This window comes from Balaenoptera ricei, chromosome 2 (assembly GCF_028023285.1).
Source record: "Balaenoptera ricei isolate mBalRic1 chromosome 2, mBalRic1.hap2, whole genome shotgun sequence".
Lineage (NCBI taxonomy): Eukaryota > Metazoa > Chordata > Mammalia > Artiodactyla > Balaenopteridae > Balaenoptera > Balaenoptera ricei.
In genome coordinates, this window is record NC_082640.1 from 124,154,555 (window position 1) to 124,175,054 (window position 20,500).

General features: G+C 41.2%; 1 pseudogene; it reads left to right on the forward strand.

Annotated features, from left to right (window-relative positions):
• The first annotated feature begins 14,417 nt into the window (after nt 1–14,417).
• Nucleotides 14,418–14,939, forward strand: LOC132360581 (large ribosomal subunit protein uL23-like; annotated as a pseudogene).
• The last annotated feature ends 5,561 nt before the right edge of the window (nt 14,940–20,500 follow it).

The following is a 20,500-nucleotide window of genomic DNA, read 5'->3' on the forward strand; positions in this document are numbered from 1 at the left end:
CTCCTCAATAATATTAATATAGCTATCTCTTACTGTTTCAGGTTAGATCTCCAAAGAGTGCTTCTGTTTCTAATTTTTTTTTAACAAGCTTTCATTGAATATTTACCCAATACAAGATACATGCTAGAATTATGAAATGAAAAAGACATTGTCTTGTCCTGAGGGGGTCTTAGATTCCACCAGTGAGACAACAAGCTACAAGGCTGAATGCACTAAGTCTAACAGAATCACAGACAAAACGGTGGAGCAGGGCTTCCCTGGTGGCGCAGTGGTTGAGAATCTGCCTGCCAATGCAGGGGACACGGGTTCGAGCCCTGGTCTGGGAGGATCCCACATGCCGCGGAGCAACTGGGCCCGTGAGCCACAACTACTGAGCCTGCGTGTCTGGAGCTTGTGCCCCGCAATAAGAGAGACCGCGACAGTGAAAGGCCCGCGCACCGCGATGAAGAGTGGCCCCCACTTGCCATAACTAGCGAAAGCCCTCGCATAGAAACGAAGACCCAACACAGCCAAAAAAATAAAGTAAAAAAAAGAATAAAGGCAAACACATTTAAAATAAAATAAAATAAAACGGTGGGGCACAGGGGAGGGAATGACTTACATTCCAATGTGTGTGGCGCCCAGGGAAGGAAGTGGATCAGGGAGGCCTTCGTGGAGGATGATGAGAAGTAATGACAGAACATTCTGGGTGAAGGAAGAGCAGGAACAGGACTTTGCAGTTACTCTGTTAGCCTGAGGTAAAACTCTTGATTGATTTGGCTGAAACGCGCAGGTGCTTGAGGAAAGGTTGGAAGAGTGGGTAGGAAAGTCTGTTGGGGCTGAAACATGAAGGATCTTGAGGATCTTGAGGGTGGACTGTATTTTTCATGAAAATGGGGAAGCTTTCTGAGAACTGAAGTGCCAAGATTGGCTTTGTGGGTTAGAAAGAAAAGTGTGGCAACAATATAAGTCACGGGTTCAGGATAAAAGAGACTGGAGACAGGGAAAACCCCCTTAGGCGGTTATTGAAATGACCAAGTTCCGGGTTGCCCAACATGTTCCAAGGAACACTGGTATTCTCAAAAGAAAGGTGGGGGAGGACAGTCTTCTTGGGGAGTCATAATGCATATTAGCGTATTAGGTGCTCTTGGATGTCCTGCAGTAAAAACCTAACTTTGCACGACCCAGTGTATCCCAAACTCATCTGACCAAAGCATCTTTGTTGTGATGGTGGTTGTAGAACATCTATTAATACTCAGTAAGACCCTAGGGTTAAACAGGGTATAACTCGTGAAATGTAGTTCAGGTAGTAGATGATGCGGTTCTGAACTAGGATATAGCAATATAAGATAGAGCAATCAGTCCTGTATTCAGTTTTTAAAATCTTGAAATATTTCCAATACAATGATTTCCTCAGTTCAGTCATTTCTCTTTGTATCCTGTACACAGGAAAAGCCAAAGATGAGAATTTGGGGCCACGTCAGGAACTGGGGATCCTAGGTTCTGCTGGAGGGCTGAGGGAGTGACAGGAGAGGCTGGGGACAAGAGAATTGGTTAAAAGTCTGGTTAAGAAGCTGTTTGGGGGGGCTTCCTTGGTGGCGCAGTGGTTAAGAATCCGCCTGCCAGTGCAGGCGACACGGGTTCTATCCCTGGTCCAGGAAGATCCCACATGCTGCGGAGCAACTAAGCCCGTGTGCCACAAATACTGAGCCTGACCTCTAGAGCCTGCGAGCCACAACTACTGAAGCCCGTGTGCCACAACCAGAGAAGCCACCGCAGTGAGAAGCCCGCGGACCACCACGAAGAGTAGCCCCCGCTCACCGCAACTAGAGAAAGCCCACGCGCAGCAATAAAGACCCCGCACAGCCAAAAATAAATAAATAAATTTATAAAAATTTAAAAAAAAGAAGCTGTTTGGCACCAGGTGTCATCACCACCCCAGAAAGCCAAGCAACTTTCCCTTTCTCCCAACCCTGCAGGAAACAGGAAGTAAAGGCAAATTTTACCTCCAGGAAAAATACAATGTAGAAGAAAGGAAATGTAACCATCCTACACTGCTTAGTTTAGGCATAATGATGTAATCATTTAATACTGACTTTAAAAAGAAAGGCTGCGCTACATTCATATTGAGAGGTGGCAGGATATGAGAGAGCTCTAGGTCCTTGCTGACCAGAGAGAAAGTAAACACTGTGATCTAAGGTTGATGAGTCAAAAATCCATGGTATAAGCATGTTATTTAGATAGACGTGAACACCAGAAAAAACAATTACATTAGAAGGAGATGCCTCTGCGGAGTAGCAACATGGCTAGGGGAGGGAAACACTGATTTTGTTGCATTTTACTACTATTTTATTCTTAAAGCAGTTATATATTAGCTTGATAAAAATTAAAATTAAAAAATTCCAAGATTTGCAGTGATAAAGAGCAAAGCTTTATGCATTACCTAAAGATGAAGACCATTCTTTTATTCAAGATACATTGGCAAAAGGTACCTTCTGTGCTAGTCTGGATCATCCGTGTAGAGTTCTCTTGAGATCTCCAGGTAAAAGCTACTGAAGGCACAAGATATATTTTGATAATGATTCTCCCTATGAATTATTTATCATATTTTTATATAGTGGAAAACTACCTGGCAACTGGTATATCATGGTTACATTGTGGATACAGATGGTTAATAAGCAGGGACTGCTATATTTGATTCAATAAAATAATTCTAAACCAGAAGCTGAAGTTACTTTAGAAAGCAGCTTACTACAGTAAAAGGAGAAAGGAAATCACTGTGGCCCTAGCACCTAGAGACCCTGTAAAAGCTGATATTTCTGCACATGCATAGGAATCCTGGATCAAACACCGGGCAACTGAAAACCCAAGAAAAAGTGATTTAACTTGAAAGCCTTTAAAGAGATTCATGTGAGCTACTCCTATGACAACACAGATAGGTTACACACCAATGAAGTTAGTTTGAGGCTAAGAGTTCATTTAAATATAAGACGGCTCCTTTTATTTATTTATTTATTTATTTTTTAAAACCAGATTTTATATTTTATTCAAATCACATTTATTTTAAATTTATTTATTTATTGATTTCTGGCTGTGTTGGGTCTTCGTTTCTGTGCGAGGGCTTTCTCCAGTTGCGGCAAGCAGGGGCCACTCTTCATCGCGATGCGCGGGCCTCTCACTATCGCGGCCTCTCTTGTTGCGGAGCACAGGCTCCAGACGCGCAGGCTCAGTAGTTGTGGCTCACGGGCCTAGTTGCTCCGCGGCATGTGGGATCTTCCCAGACCAGGGCTCAAACCCGTGTCCCCTGCATTGGCAGGCAGACTCTCAACCACTGCGCCACCAGGGAAGCCCAAGACAGCTCCTTTTAAACTATGTGAGTTGAAAAATCCATGACTGTTGCGTACCTGTTTGCATTTTTTTTTTAAGGATCTTCCAGAAAAGCATCATCTCACTTTCCCATGACAGCCTATGCCTGGAGGGAACTTCGGTACTACACCTGCACAGCTAAAGAAGAGGTCTTGTTTGTAAAGGCTGGGCCAGGGATTCTGCAAGAAGCTCAGAACATGACTTAAGGCTCTGTGTGAAGTCGTCGGATTTTGACACATATGCAAATGACTTCCCCTGCCATCCTTCACTGGTCAAGCAACACCGGGAGTCAAAAGCACTTTTACAGTCCTTGGGGCTCTAGGGACACACCGCTTAGGTGACTGCTGGTGCTTACTACCTCCACCTTGGATGTGTTGAAAGAGTGGCAGATCAGTAAAAACTTAGGGGTGAGCAACCCTGATGGCTCATCTGTGGTTCACTCAACATTGTGTGCCAGAACTGGGAGGACAAAGGGAATCTTTGAAAGGCCCGGTACTCGAGAAGCTCACAGCCCAGATTCATAACAGATGATTGCATACCATTCTTCTACAGAGGTAAGCAGCTGAGGCCGGGAGCATGGAGGCCTATCAACCACAGGCTTCACAGAGGAGCACCCGTCTTCATCAGACCCCTCTCTGCCTTTTGTCTACAGATCCTGCCTTACTGTAATGTGAGCACTGAAAAAGTCAAAATTTGGTAGGACTGAGAAAATTTTAAATCTGCCTTGCCATTACCCAGGCTAGGATAACAGACACAGTTAAAGGCAGCTGCAAAATAACAAGAAAAGCCTCTCTCCCCGTGATACGTTACAGCCGTAAAGTATCAAAATAACACCCTTCTTTGCATGACTCCTGCTTTCTTAACTCACTGAAAGCTTTTGTTCTCTAAAATCATAGATTATCAGAAACTTTCCTATTTGAAATTTTATCCATAAAAATGAAACATTCCATTCCTGATTGAGAATCCAAGTCACTTTGACACAGAGAAGCAGCCTTGATTTACAACCCAGGTGTAAAGCTTCAGAAAAGGAGTTGTGGACACAACATTCCACACCTAAACTTTTACTTTCCAAGGAAACATCACTCTGAGCTCAGTTCAACAGTTTAAACCTGACACTGACCACATGAGCCCTGTTTTGCTTTCAGCCTGTCACTGCTTCTTTTAAATTTTATCTCCACCATTCCCTCAAATCTTGTATTTTTAAAAAATATTTATTTATTTATTTGGCTGCTCCAGGTCTTAGTTGTGGCATGAGGGGTCTTGGTTGTGATATGCGGAATCTAGTTCCCTGACCAGGGGTCGAACCCCGGCCCCCTGCATTTGGAGCGTGGAGTCTTAACCACTGGACCACCAGGGAAGTCCCTCAGGTCCTGTATTAACTCTATACTTTGTTTGGTCCTCTGGTGAGTAGCCTCCCTCATTGTAATAGGTTAATAAACCTGACTTTGTCACATTACTGGTCTATGGATGGGCTAAGACAGCATCATAATCTATGAGAGCCTTGTTGATTTCCAGAATCCTATCGTAACAATCTAGACAGTATTTGGGATATGACTATACAGCTGTGGCAGAGGGAAGGATTTCTACCTGAGGTTTAGTTTCTTAGTACATCTACCCATTTGTTAGCTTGAAATTTGATTCCCCACTTGAATTACAATGATTGAAATGTGATAACTGCACTTAAAGAGTCTTAAAGTCTACTACAAATAAATAAATAAGATATATGGAAAATTTGCATTCAGAGAAAAAACTTTCCCCAAGAAGAGTTTGATCTAACAAAGAGTTAACAACCTCAGAGGGCTGAATTCCTGGCCAATTCATACCAGTCGTGTAAGACTCAGCTCAAACATTTCCTCCTCTCCAGAGCTGTCCCGAGTCCTTCCTTTTCTATACTCTGGTGGCACCTGGTGTTACATTTGTGCCATGGCCGACACCACACAATATTGTGATTGTTTGTTTACCTGTTTTCCCCCACTCATCTCAACTCTTTGAGAGCAGGCCCCTGTCTGTAAATTCCTAGCACCTGACACAATCCCAGGCAGAGAGGAGCTCAGTTAATGTTGATGAACTAATGAATGAAGGGGAGACTGGGAGCAAGAAAACCAGTTGGCAGGTGGTTGTAATGGTCCAAAAGGGATGGAAATGACCTGGACTCAGCGTGACTAGAGGAAAATGATAGATAAGTAGGGGACATTTGAAAGGAAGATGGGAAAAAAAAACAAAAAAGACTTGATAACTAAGTGGAAGTGGGAAACAAAGAAAAATTTTCAATTTTAAGCCTACACAGCTAGGAAGTGGATACCACAACAGGCATAAAGGAATCCTAGAGTAGACAATTTTTTCAGTTTTTGGGTTTTTGGGTTTTTTTTTCTTTTCTTTGGCCATATCCTGTGTGGCATACAGGATCTTAGTACCCAGACCAGGGATCGAACCTGAGCCCCTTGCAGTGGAAGCTTGGAGTCTTAACCACTGGACCGCCAGGGAAGTCCCTGTTCAGTTTTAGATAAGCAGATTTTGCAAGGTCCTAGGAAAATCCAGTGTGCTTCTAGACATTCAGAATTAGAGTCAAGGCTCAAAATAGACTTGGGAACCATTAACATTGAGACTGAAACTTTAAAGAAGTGGATGAACTTTGTAAGGAAGAGACTATGCACTGAATGGTTGAAGGACTGAAACTTGGAGAATGAAAAGGTCTAGAGGAAAAGAAGTAAAAAGGCAACAAAGAGAGAGAGTGTTCACAGAGGAACAAGGCAGTACAATATCCTGCACAGCAATGGAGAAGGACCGCCTGCAGGTGAGAGGAGGAAAACCCAAGAAAGTCACCTGAAAAACTATCAGAACTCCAAGTTCAGCATGGTAGTGAGTTACAAAATACAGCAATTGCTTACAACAATCAATGGCTTTCCTCCAACTATTACCTGTTAGAAAATATAATGGACAAAAGATACAATTTGCAATAGCAAAAACAAAAACAAAAATACTTAGGAAAAAACTTTGAAAATGTGTGGTAAATTTTACAAAGTTATAAAAACCGAAAGTTTTTAAAAAATATTTATTTATTTATTATTTATTTATTTATCTGGCTGAGCCAAGTCTTAGTTGCAGCGTGCGCGATCTTTAGTCGCAGCATGTGATCTCTTAGTTGCAGCATGTGATCTCTTGGTTGCGGCATGTGGGATCTAGATGGAACCCGGTTCCCCTGCATTGGGAGCGTGGAGTCTTAGCCACTGGACCAGGGAAGTCCCCAAAACCGAAAGATTTTAACAATGAAGAGATGTAGTAGATGGGAAACACTGTATTATGAAATGTTAGTGTCCTCCAAATTTACACATTAAATACAATTTAAAGCCAAAATAAATTCCAAGTGGACCAATGAGATACTTGAAAAATAAAAAACATAAAAGATGTATAAATGGGAGGAAAAGGGAGAATGTGTCCTAGGCATAATCCCAAAAGCAGGACTAGTAAAAAAAAAAAAAAAAGATTGATAGATATGATTGTGAACGAACCTGATCCTAGACCCCAAGCACCCCAGCTCAGGCCTTTAAAATGTCCTCCCCAGTCCTTGGATCTGTGATCCTTACAATCTGCCCCCACCTCAACCCCCAACACCAACCCTGGCCTTAGCTCAAGGTATTTCCATCCCCTGTACAGATGAATCATCTGTAACTATTCGCCAATGACCTTCACAATCCCACTGTAGGTGAAGCAACACTGCAAATTCTCAAATTCCGAAACCAATCCCACAGCCTTGTGATACAGCTAGCCCTCAGCCCTGGCTGAGAAATAGGATCAAGAGAAAAAAACAACCAGGCCATGGCTGGCACTGATAAGCCCAAAGCCAAAATTCCACACCATGAGTGTGTTTGGGCTGGGGTTGTTCCGGTCCTAGAAGTAACAGCAAGACACCCCACCTAACCAAAAACAGGGACCAAAAGCAGGGGAAAGATAGTAGCAAGTACCTATTAGGATAAATGTTCAAATGTTCTCTGGCTTGTTTTTTCCTTGTCTTAAAAAAAACAGGGACTTCCCTGGTGGCGCAGTGGAGAGGAGTCCACATTCCCAATGCAGGGGGCCCGGGTTCAATCCCTGGTCAGGAAACTAGATCCCACATGCAAGCCGCAACTAAGAGTTCGCATGCCACAGTAAGGAGCCCACCAGCCGCAACTAAGGAGCCCACATGCTGCAAGTAAGACCTGGTGCAACCAAATAAATAAAATTTTTTTTAAAAAAGAGAAGTTATTACACAGCCTCACACCATACATAAAAATAAACTCAAAATGGCTTAAAAACTTAAATAAAAAAAAAAAAAACAGTCCTTCATAGTGGTTCTCAAGCTTCAGAGCACATCAGAATCACCTGGAAGGTTTGTTAAAAACATGGCTGGGGGCTTCCCTGGTGGCACATTGGTTGGGAGTCCACCTGCCAGTGCAGGGGACTCGGGTTCGATCCCTGGTCAGGGAGGATACCATGTGCTGTGGAGCAAGTATGCCCTCGAGCCACAACTACTGAGCCCGCATGTCACAACTACTGAAGTCTGCGTGCCTGGAGCCCATGGTCTGCAACAGGACAGGCCACCGCAATGAGAAGCCCGCGCACCACAACTAAGAGTAGCCCCTGCTCACCGCAACTAGAGAAAGACCACGCACAGCAACAAAGACCCAACACAGCCAAAAATAATTAATTATTTAGAAAAAAAAAAAGATGGTTGGGTCCCACCCCCCATGGCCTGGAGTGGGACCTGAAGGTTTGCATGTCTACAGGTGAGTTAAACCAAATTTTGAAAGAACAAATCATCACAATCTTATACAAAATCTTTCAGAGCACAGAAAAATAGAGTTCTCCCCACCTTGTTCTATGACAGGATATAACCTTGATCCTAGAAACAGATAAGAACAGCTAAGAAAGGACAAGTACTGGACAACATCACTTGAGAACATAGGTAGAAAAATTAAAACTGACAATCTGATTCTAAAATTTATATAGAAATACAAAGGGCCTAGGATAGCTGAAACAACTTCAAAAATAACAAAACTAGAGGGATTGTACTACCTGATTTCAAAGCTTATTATAAAGCTACAGTAATTAAGACAATGTGGTATTAGCATAAATACAGACCTATATTTCAATGAAACAGAATAGAGTCAAGAAACAGACCTACACATATATGATCATTTCATTTTCAACAAAGGTCCCAAGGCAATTCAATGGGAAAGGATAATCTTTTCAACAAATGGTGCAGGAACACTATTGGGTAGCTATATACAAAACAAAAAACAAAAAAAACACTCAACCTTTATCCCACATCACATACAAAAATTGACTTAAGATGGATCACAGACCTGAATGTACGAACTTAAGGTGTAAAACTTGTACTTTTATTATTTTTGGCCGTGCTGCACGGCACGTGGGATCTTAGTTTCCCAACCAGGTATCGAACCTGTGCCCCCCGCAGTAGAGGAGTGGAGTCTTAATCACTGGACCACCAGGGAAGTCCCTAAAGTATAAAACTTGTACATGAAGGGACTTCCCTGGTGGTCCAGTGGTTAAGAATCCGCCTTCCAATGCAGGGGACACCGCTCGATCCCTGGTCAGGGAACTAAGATCCCACATGCCATGGGGCAACTGAACCCACGCCTGGAGCCACAACTACTGAGTTCGTGCACTCTAGAGCCCGTGCACCACAACTAGAGAAGCCCACACGGCACAACTAGAGAGAAGCCCACAACAAAGACCCAGCGCAGCCAAAAAAAAAAAAAAAAAACTTGTAGAGGAAAATAAGAGAAAATCTTAATGACCTTGGGTTTTGCAAAGATTTCTTAAATATGACACAAAAAGAAAACATTGATAAGTTGGACCTCATCAAAATGTAAAACTTTTGCTCTGTTAACTAAAATGAAAAGGCAAGCCACAGACTGAGACAAAATATTTGCAAAATACATACCCAACGAAGTAGACCCAATTTTAAAATAGACAGCTCACCAAAGATGGCAAATAAGCATAAGAAAAGGTGATCAACATCAATTAGTTAATAGTGAAGTGCAAATTGAAACCATAATGAGAAATCTCTACACACCCAATTGAATGGCTACAATTAAAAAGACAGACTAGGGACTTCCCTGGTGGCCCAGTGGTTAGGATACGGCACTTTCACTGCCTGTTATGGCCCCAGTTTCAATCCCTGGTCCTGGTGGGGGAACTAAGATCCCACAAGCCATGAGCTGTGGCCAAAAAAAAGACAGACTTAAAAAATAAAAAGACAGACTAGATGTGCACCAGTTGGAACTCTAATACACTGCTGGTAGGAATGCAAAGTGTTGCCATCACTTTTGAAAATAGTTTGGAAGTTTCTCAAAACGTGATACATATACCAACCACACAACCTAACCATCCTACTCCAAAATGTTTACCAAAGAGAAATGAAGGCATGTGCCCCTACAAAGACATGTATATGAACATTTATAGTGGTTTGTGTTTTTTTTTAATTTATTTATCTTATTTATTTTTTTGGCTGTATTTGGTCTTCGTGCTGCGCAAGGGCTTTCTCTAGTTGTGGCGAGTGGGGGTTACTCTTCGTTGCGGTGTGCGGGCTTCTCACTGCGGTGGCTTCTCTTGTTGTGGAGCACAGGCTCTAGGCACACAGGCTTCAGTAGTTGTGGTGCACGGGGCTTAGCTGCTCCGCGGCATGTGGGATCTTCCCAGACCAGGACTCGAACCCATGTCCCCTGCATTGGCAGGCAGATTCTTAACTACCGCGCCACCAGGGAAGTCCTATAGTGGCTTTATTTGTAATGGCCAATAATTGGAAACAACCCAAATGTCTATCAACAGGTGATAAATAAATTGTAGTATAATCCATATGAAGTTCATACAATAGAATACTACTCAGCAATAAAAAGGAACAACTAAAAAAAAAAAAAAAAAAAAAAAAAAAGGAACAACTATCTATAATATGCAACAACATGGATGAATCTCCAAATTAGTAGTCTGAGTGACTGAGGTCATGCAAAGAGTATATACTGCATGATTCTATTTATATAAAATTATGGAAAATGCAAATTATAGTGATAGATCAGCGGTTATCTGGGGTGAGGGGGTGCGGAGGAAGAGATGGATTACCAAGGGGCATGAGATAACTATTAGGGTGATAGATATGCTCAATATCTTGACTGTGGTGATGGTTTCATGGGTATATACATATGTCAAAACTAATAAAACTGTACATTTTAATATGCATTTTATTGTATATGTTTATACTTTAATAAAGCTATAAAACATTAAAATATGCAAAACAACTCCAGCGACATATAAAAACTATAATCTGAACCTAAAACTGCTCTTAAAAAATTCAGTCTGTTAAAAAAAAAACCTATAATTTGGTCAGGGGAGAGGTTCCCAAGACCACCCCCAGTTTCAATGATTCATTAGGAGGACTCACAGGACTCAGCGTGTAGTCACATTCATGGCTATGATTTATTACAGTGAAAGGGTACAAAGCAAAATCAGCAAAGGAAAAAGGCAAATGGGCAAAGTCCAAAGAAAACCAGACACAAGCTGCCAAGAGTCCTCTCCCAGTGGAGTCACCAGGACACACTTAATTCCCCCAGTAACAAGTTGTGACAACACATGTGAAATGTTCTCTACCAGGGAAGCTCATTAGAGACCCTGCTCCTAAGGTTTTTACTTGGGCCTGGTCATGTAGGCACCCTTGGTCTAGCAGTACCAAAATTCCAGACTCCCAGGAGAAAAGCAGGTGTTTAGCATAAACCACATTGTTTATACAAACAGTTTAGGCACAGTGAGCTATTTCTATCAGTTAGGGTGGTTGAAAACCCTCCCCAGATTCTTAGTTTCCAGATGCCAGCCAGGGCCAACCTTGTAAGCAGGCTTTTCAAAGGATAGCAGTCAGGGGGACTTCCCTAGTCGTCCAGTGGGTAAGACTCTGCACTCCCAATGCAGGAGGCCCAGGTTAGATCCCTTGTCAGGGAACTAGATCCCACATGCACGCTGCAACTAAGAAGTCCACAACTAAGAGTTCACATGCCACAACTAAGAGGCCCACATGCTGCAACTAAAGATCCTGCATGCCACAACGAAGATCCGAGTGCCACAACTAAGACAAGGCACAGCCAAATAAATAAATAAATAATAAAAATTAATTGGCTTTAAATGGGAAAATTGTGTACTGTGTGAATTATATCTCAACACAGCTCTTGTATTTTTTTAAATCAGTTAGGGTTGGTGAGCTTTGGTGAGTGGGGACTGTGAGACTGAGCATCTGCAGTTCCCAGGCTTGTACTGACAGCAGGGATGGCTCCACTTCCCATCTAAAGGAAAATACCAGATTTTTTTAAATATAGCAGATGTAGAGAGATATAATCCACATACCATACAACTCACCCATTTAAAGCCAACCTATTTTTTTATATATCAATCTTATATTCAGTCATCTTGCTAAATTCTCATATTCCTGAAAACCTGTCTGGGCTTTTTTAGGTAGAGAATTCTATCATCTATGAACAATGACATTTCTTTTTTCCTTTCCAATCCTTATACTTCTTTTTTTTTTTTTTTTTTTTTTTGGGCCGAGCCTCGTGGCTTATGGGATCTTAGTTCCCCAACCAGGGGTGGAACTCGGACCCCAGCAGTGAAAGTGCCAAGTCCTAACCACTGGACCGCCAGGGAATTCCCTAATTTATTTTTCTTATCTGACTCCACTGGCAAGGAGCACCAGAAAAAGCAATGTAGGCCAGAAACTTACTAAAGTTTGGGCACTCTAACAGAGACCATGATAATGATATTGCTTAACTGTACCTTAAAAAACCCAAACATAATCTGGAGTTAGAAACAAAAACTAAGTTCAAAATTTAAAATCTGAAGATGCTCCACTTCAAGTGAAAACTCCATCCTTAAACAACAAGCTCTACCAGAGAGATTTAGAAGTTACATCCGTACTACCAGTGAAGGAACCATCAACAGACTCCACTGGTGTGCAGGGGTTTCAGGGTAAAGGAATTGAAAAATGTGGCAGTACTAAAACAAAAACAATGAATAAGCTTTCCCATTTCTCTAATTGTAGCACAATTAGTGATTATTTGAATTTGGATGAAATTACTGAAGATGATTTGCATGATGGTTAATGCTTGAGTAAAACAGAGGAACATTCTTTTGAGAGGAAGCACTAGACCCAGTATTAGTGATCCGACTTCAGTGAGAGTGAGGAAAATGATGAAGAACTCACTATGAGTAAAAATGAAGGAAAGTTTGTTTTAAGTGACGGAAAAGCCCCAGTAAAAAAGAACCCACCTAAATTAAAATGTAATACTTCGAGGATACCAGTAGATGGGGCTGCTGTAGCAGCCAATAAAATAATCAACTCACACCAAAAAGTGTTTCTCTCACTTCAGAGCCTATAAGGAAACCATTACAAATATTCAGCCCTGCAGCTCAAAGCAAGAGGTCAAAAGATTCCACCAGCAGCATCAGGAAGTAGTGGCAAGAGCAGCAGACTACTTGTGAATGTTTGTATTAAGTCTTGATAACTGGTACAATGTTTTACAACAATTTCAAGCATATTCCTATAGAACACAACATCTGCTGAAACAGAAATACAGTGAAATTGAGAGATCAGCACTTCTATTTAAGGCGTGGAGGAAAGCTATGTGAATGCCTATGTGTGCATGTGTCTGTGTGTCTGTTTAAATAATCACTTTGTATTAAATCAATAATATAGCAAGTGCTTCTCAGGTACTTAGTTAGCCCTACTATAATGCCAGGTAATATCTTTTTTAGGTAGATCTAAATTTATCATGAATAAATAGAGTTACAAGTATTTTATGTAAAGGTGTTAATTTTAATCATCTGCTAGTTATAACTATAATTTATATCATATATAGATATCATTTATATATGTTTCAAACCTTGTTAACCATTAAAAATTAATAATACCTAGCCTAGTTTATTGTGCTTTGTAAAAACATAGATGTTAACACAAAAAAAGCAATTCAGAATTATGATTAAAGTGGGCATTTGCCTTTTTATTAAAAAGCAATTGCTCCTTCAATAGCTGAATGGCTAAACAAACTATCACATAGAGAAAATGGAATACTACTCAGCAATAAACAAAGAATGACCTATTGACACATGCAAAAATTTGGATGGATCTCAGGGCATTATACTGAGTGGAAAAAAAAAAAAACTATTCTCAAAAGACCACACACTGGGCTTCCCTGGTGGCGCAGTGGTTAAGAATCCGCCTGCCAATGCAGGAGACACGGGTTCGAGCCCTGGTCTGGGAAGATCCCACATGCCGCGGAGCAACTGAGCCCGCGAGCCACAGCTGCTGAGCCTGCACTCTAGAGCCCATGAGCCACAACTACTGAAGCCCATGTGCCTGGAGCCTGAGCTCCGCAACAAGGGAAGCCACCGCAATCAGAAGCCTGCGCACCGCAACGAAGAACAGCCTCTGCTCGCCGCAACTAGAGAAAGCCCGTGTGCAGCCACAAAGACCCAGCGCAGCCAAAAATAAATAAATAAATAAATTTATTTTTAAAAAAAGATCTCAAGTAGTTTTATAGAACTTGACTACTTGATTCTAAAATGTAACAGCATGACTTACCATAAAACCACAGTAATGAACATGGTATGGTATTGGCACAAATCAAACAAATAAACCAATAAAACAGAATGGAGAGCCCAGAGTTAGATCCATGCATATTTGGAAATTTGATGAGACACCATTATAGGTCACTGGAGAAAGATAGACTTTTCAGTAAAGTGCTAAGTATTCAAATGGAAAAAATAAATCATTGGTAGATTAAAGAATTAAATATGAATAGATAACTTGGAAACTTTCCAAAGAAAATATAGAAGAATATCTTTGACCTTAGGGTAAGGAGTTATTAAGACACAAAAAGCGTTAACCATAAAATGACAGATTTGACCATCTTAAAAGAACTTTTTTTTTCATTTAAAGAAACCATGAGGAAGGTGAAATGATGAACCACAAAATGAGAGAAGGTATTTGCAGTACATATCACTAACAAAAGTTTGCTACCCAGCTTTTCACGAAGATGGCGCCAAAGGCGAAGAAGGAAGCCCCTGCCCCTCCCAAAGCCGAAGCCAAAGCAAAGCCTTTGAAGGCCAAGAAAGCAGTGTTGAATGGCGTACACAGCCACAAAAAAAAGAAGATCCCGACGTCACCCACCTTCCGACGGCCCAAAACACTGCGGCTCAGGAGGCAGCCCAAGTATCCTGGGAAGAGCGCCCCTAGGAGAAACAAGCTTGACCACTATGCCATCAACAAGTTCCCCCTCACCACCGAGTCAGCCATGAAGAAAATAGAAGACAACAACACACTGGTATTCATTGTGGATGTCAAGGCCAACAAGCACCAAATTAAATAGGCTGTGAAGAAGCTCTATGACATTGACGTGGCTAAGGTCAACACCCTGATCAGGCCTGATGGAGAGAAGAAGGCATATGTTCGACTGGCTCCTGACTATGATACTTTGGATGTTGCCAACAAAATTGGGATCATCTAAACTGAGTCCAGCTGACTAATTCTAAATATAAAAGTTTTCACTATGAAAAAAAAAAAAAAAGTTTGCTACCCAGAATCTATTTTTATTTTTAAAAAGTAAAATGAAAAACAGATAGTAATCACGAAAATAGAATTAAGATCACAATGAAAAATTGTTTGATACTCTTCAGATTGGTAGAAATTAAATCTGCTAAGTATTGACAAGAATGAAGATTCTTATGGGAAGTTTGGGAGATTTTTTTTTTTTTTTTTTTTTTTTTTTTTTTTTTTTTTTTGGCTATGCTGGGTCTTCGTTTCTGTGCAAGGGCTTTCTCCAGTTGCGGCAAGCAGGGGCCACTTTTCATCGCGGTGCGCGGGCCTCTCACTATCGTGGCCTCTCTTGTTGCGGAGCACAGGCTCCAGATGCGCAGGCTCAGTAGTTGTGGCTCACGGGCCTAGTTGCTCCGCAGCATGTGGGATTTCCCAGACCAGGGCTCGAACCCGTGTCCCCTGCATTGGCAGGCAGATTCTCAACCACTGCGCCACCAGGGAGGCCCTGGGAGATTCTTAAATGGGATTTCTTTTGTTTTCCTTGTGGATGCGTAAATTGGTATACCTATTGTGGAAAATGATTTGGCACTATCCTGAAAACTAAACATTCACATACAGTACAACCTACAATTACTACTCCTACATTTAACCCTAAAATTCTTGCAAATATGCATCAAGAAATGTGTATAGGAATGTTCATAGCATCAGTGTTTAGAATACCAAAATAAATAAACAATAATAAAAGCAACCCAAATATCCATCAGCAGGAAAGTAACTCTTCCTCTCAATGGGGAGGTTCAGCTCAAACATCATTTCATTAGGCCTTCTCCAAGGTCTATTTAAATTTAAAACACACACATATGTAGTCACTCTCTTACAGCAGCTACCCCCTTACTTTCACATCAAGACACAACTATCAGTTACCATCTAAAGTCAGTGTATTTTTTGAAAGATCTGTCTTCTCCCCACTAGACAGTAAACTCCATGAAAAGAACATTGTGTCTCTTCTTACTTTGTATCTCTAGGCCTTAGTACATAGTAACACTGAAAGTGAAAAGGAAAGTGAAAGAGAAATCAAAAAAGAGGGGAATGGGTGAGGTGGATGAAGAAGAGTTCATTGAGAACTTATCTACGAAACAGACTCACAGACATAGAGAACAGCCTTGTGTTTGCCAAGGGGGCGGGGGGGGAGGGATGGATTGGGAGGTTGGAGTTAGCAGATGCAACTATTATATATAGAATGGATAAACAACAAGGTCCTACTGTATAGCTCAGGGAACTATATTCGATATCCTGTAATAAACCATAATGGAAAAGAATGTGAAAAAGAATGTATATCTATATAACTGAATCACTTTGCTATAGAGCAGGAATTAATACATTGTAAATCAACTATACTTCAATAAAATTAATTTTTTTTAAAAGTTCATTGAGATCTCAGACAAAAGGGGAAAAGGGAGCCAAGGTATGGAATCTACCACATGGAATGGAGCAACTCTGTATCTGGAAGGTATGCTCATCACCTGAGGAAGGACTAAAGAAAGACAACATAAAGAAAAGACTTGGTAAAACTGGAAGAAGAAAAAATATATATATTTGGGGAGAGGATCTGGAGGGTACTGAGGAATTCAAAATTGTTTCCACCTTCTAGCTTAAGGTCTTACTCTGCTATTGATATGTTTCTTGGAGGGGTGGGAGGGCAGTATATTCCCATTGGAAGACGGTAGGAAATAAGATTCACCTTAATTGAAATGTGCTTTATCATCAACTTTGCTATTGCATAAAATAAAGGATGACAATTGTTATGGGGTTAGTTGTATCCTCTCATAATTCATATGTTGAAGTCCTAACCCCCAGTGCATCAGAATGTGACTGTGCTTGGAGACAGGATCTGTAATGAGGTAATTAAGGTCAAATGAGGTCATATAGGTAGGCCCTAATCCACTATGACTGCTATCCTTATTAAGAGGAGATAAGGACAGACATGCATACACACAGAGAAAGATCATGTGAAGACACAGCAAGAAGGCGGCCTTCTGCTAGCCAAGGAAAGAAGACTCAAAAGAAACCAAACCTGCTTGATCTTGGGCTCTCAGCCTCCAGAACTGTCAGAAAATAAATTTCTGTTGTTTAAGCCACCGAGTCTGTGGTATTTTGTTATGGCAGCCCTAGCAATACATCAATCTAAATAAAAAGTACTCTGCCTAGAGTTGCTTTCATGCCAAAGAAACTTTCCTGTGCTTCCCTAGGTCTCATAAGCCAACATCTATTAAGAGATAGTAAAATCTGTCATGCTATTAAGAGATAGTAAAATCTGTCATGCTATTAAGAATTATTGAAATTGGACAGAGTAAACTCTATTGAAAAGTAGCATGGATCATAGCAGTGGTAATAATGATCAGTTTATTTAAAAAGTAAAAATAATAAAGGAAGAGAAAGCTACCACATTGGGAAATACTATCATTCCAAATTTCTCAAAACATAACATGCATCATATTTTGAGATTTAAACATTAAAATACAACGAAAAGAAGATTAACCAAGATGGCGGAGTAGAAGGACGTGCTGTCACTCCCTCTTGCGAGAGCACCAGAATCACAACTGACTGCTGGACCATCATTGACAGGAAGACCCTGGACTTCACCAAGGAGGATACCCCACGTCCAAGGACAGAGGAGAAGCCACAGTGAGACGGTAGGAGGGGCGCAAGCAGAGTAAAATCAAACCCCGTAACTGCTGGGTGGGTGACTCACAGACTGGCGAACACTTATACCACAGAAGTCCACCCACTGGAGTAAAGGTTCTGAGCCCCACGTCAGGCTTCCCAACCTGGGGGTCAGGCAACGGGAGGAGGAATTCCTAGAGAATCAGACTTTGAAGCCTAGTGGGAATTGGATTGCAGGACTTTGATGGGACTGGGGGAAACAGAGACCCCACTCTTGGAGGGCACACACAAAGTAATGTGTGCATCAGGACCCAGGGGAAGGAGCAGTGAGCCTGGGGGAGACTGAACCAGACCTACCTGCTGGTGTTGGGGGGTCTCCTGCAGAGGCGAGTGGTGGCTCTGTTTCACCGTGGGGATAAGGACACTGGCAGCAGAGGTTCTGGGAAGTTCTCCTTGGCGTGAGCCGTCCCAGAGTCTGCCATTAACCCCACCAAAGAGCACGGGTAGGCTCCAGTGTTGGGTTGCCTCAGGCAAAACAGCCAACAGGGAGGGAACCCAGCCCCACCCATCAACAGTCAAGTGGATTAAGGTTTTACTGAGCTCTGACCGCCACAGCAACAGGGAGGGAACCCAGCCCCACCCATCAACAGTCAAGTGGATTAAGGTTTTACTGAGCTCTGACCGCCACAGCAACAGTCAGCTCTACCCACCACCAGAGCCTCCCATCAAGCCTCTTAGATAGCCTCATCCACCAGAGGGCAGACAACAGAAGCAAGAAAAACTATAATCCTGCAGCCTGTGGACCAAAAACCACAGTTACAGAAAGATAGAGAAGATGAAAAGGCAGAGGGCTATGTACCAGATGAAGGAACAAGATAAAACCCCAGAAAAACAACTAAATGAAGTGGAGATAGGCAACCTTCCAGAAAAAGAATTCAGAATAATGATAGTGAAGATGATCCAGGACCTTGGAATAAGAATGGAGGCAAAGATTGAGAAGATGCAAGAAATGATTAACAAAGACCTAGAAGAATTAAAGAACAAACAAACAGAGATGACCAATACAATAACTGAAATGAAAACTACACTAGAAGGAATCAATAGCAGAATAACTGAGGCAGAAGAACGGATAAGTGACCTGGAAGACAGAATGATGGAATTCACTGCTGCGGAACAGACTAAAGAAAAAAGAATGAAAAGAAATGAAGACAGCCTAAGAGACCTCTGGGACAACATTAAACGCAACAACATTCGCATTATAGGGGTCCCAGAAGGAGAAGAGAGAGAGAAAGGACCAGAGAAAATATTTGAAGAGATTATAGTCGAAAACTTCCCTAACATGGGAAAGGAAATAGCCACCCAAGTCCAGGAAGCGCAGAGAGTCCCATACAGGATAAACCCAAGGAGAAACACGCCGAGACACATAGTAATCAAAGTGGCAAAAATTAAAGACAAAGAAAAATTATTGAAAGCAGCAAGGGAAAAACGACAAATAACATACAAGGGAACTCCCATAAGGTTAACAGCTGATTTCTCAGCAGAAACTCTGCAAGCCAGAAGGGAGTGGCATGATATACTTAAAGTGATGAAAGGGAAGAACCTACAACCAAGATTACTCTACCCGGCAAGGATCTCATTTAGATTTGATGGAGAAATCAAAAGCTTTACAGACAAGCAAAAGCTAAGAGAATTCAGCACCACCAAACCAGCTCTACAACAAATGCTAAAGGAACTTCTCTAAGTGGGAAACACAAGAGAAGAAAAGGACCTACAAAAACAAACCCAAAACAATTAAGAAAATGGTCATAGGAACATACATATCGATAATTACCTTAAACGTGAATGGATTAAATGCCCCAACCAAAAGACATAGACTGGCTGAATGGATACAAAAACAAGACCCATATATATGCTGTCTACAAGAGACCCACTTTAGACCTAGGGACACATACAGACTGAAAGTGATGGGATGGAAAAAGATATTCCATGCAAATGGAAATCAAAAGAAAGCTGGAGTAGCTATACTCATATCAGATAAAATAGACTTTAAATTAAAAAATGTTACAAGAGACAAGGAAGGACACTACATAATGATCCAGGGATCAATCCAAGAAGAAGATATAACAATTATAAATATATATGCACCCAACATAGGAGCACCTCAATACATAAGGCAACTGCTAACAGCTATAAAAGAGGAAATCGACAGTAACACAATAATAGTGGGGGACTTTAACACCTCACTTACACCAATGGACAGATCATCCAAAATGAAAATAAATAAGGAAACAGAAGCTTTAAATGACACAATAGACCAGATAGATTTAATTGATATATATCGGACATTCCATCCAAAAACAGCAGATTACACATTCTTCTCAAGTGCGCACGGAACATTCTCCAAGATAGATCACATCTTGGGTCACAAATCAAGCCTCAGTAAATTTAAGAAAATTGAAATCATATCAAGCATCTTTTCTGACCACAACGCTATGAGATTAGAAATGAATTACAGGGAAAAAAACGTAAAAAGGACAAACACATGGAGGCTAAACAATACGTTACTAAATAACCAAGAGATCACTGAAGAAATCAAAGAGGAAATCAAAAAATACCTAGAGACAAATGACAATGAAAACACGACGACCCAAAACCTATGGGATGCAGCAAAAGCAGTTCTAAGAGGGAAGTTTATAGCTATACAAGCCTACCTAAAGAAACAAGAAAAAGCTCAAGTAAACAATCTAACCTTACACTTAAAGAAACTAGAGAAAGAAGAACAAACAAAACCCAAAGTTAGCAGAAGGAAAGAAATCATAAAGATCAGAGCAGAAATAAATGAAATAGAAACAAAGAAAACAATAGCAAAGATCAATAAAACTAAAAGTTGGTTCTTTGAGAAGATAAACAAAATTGATA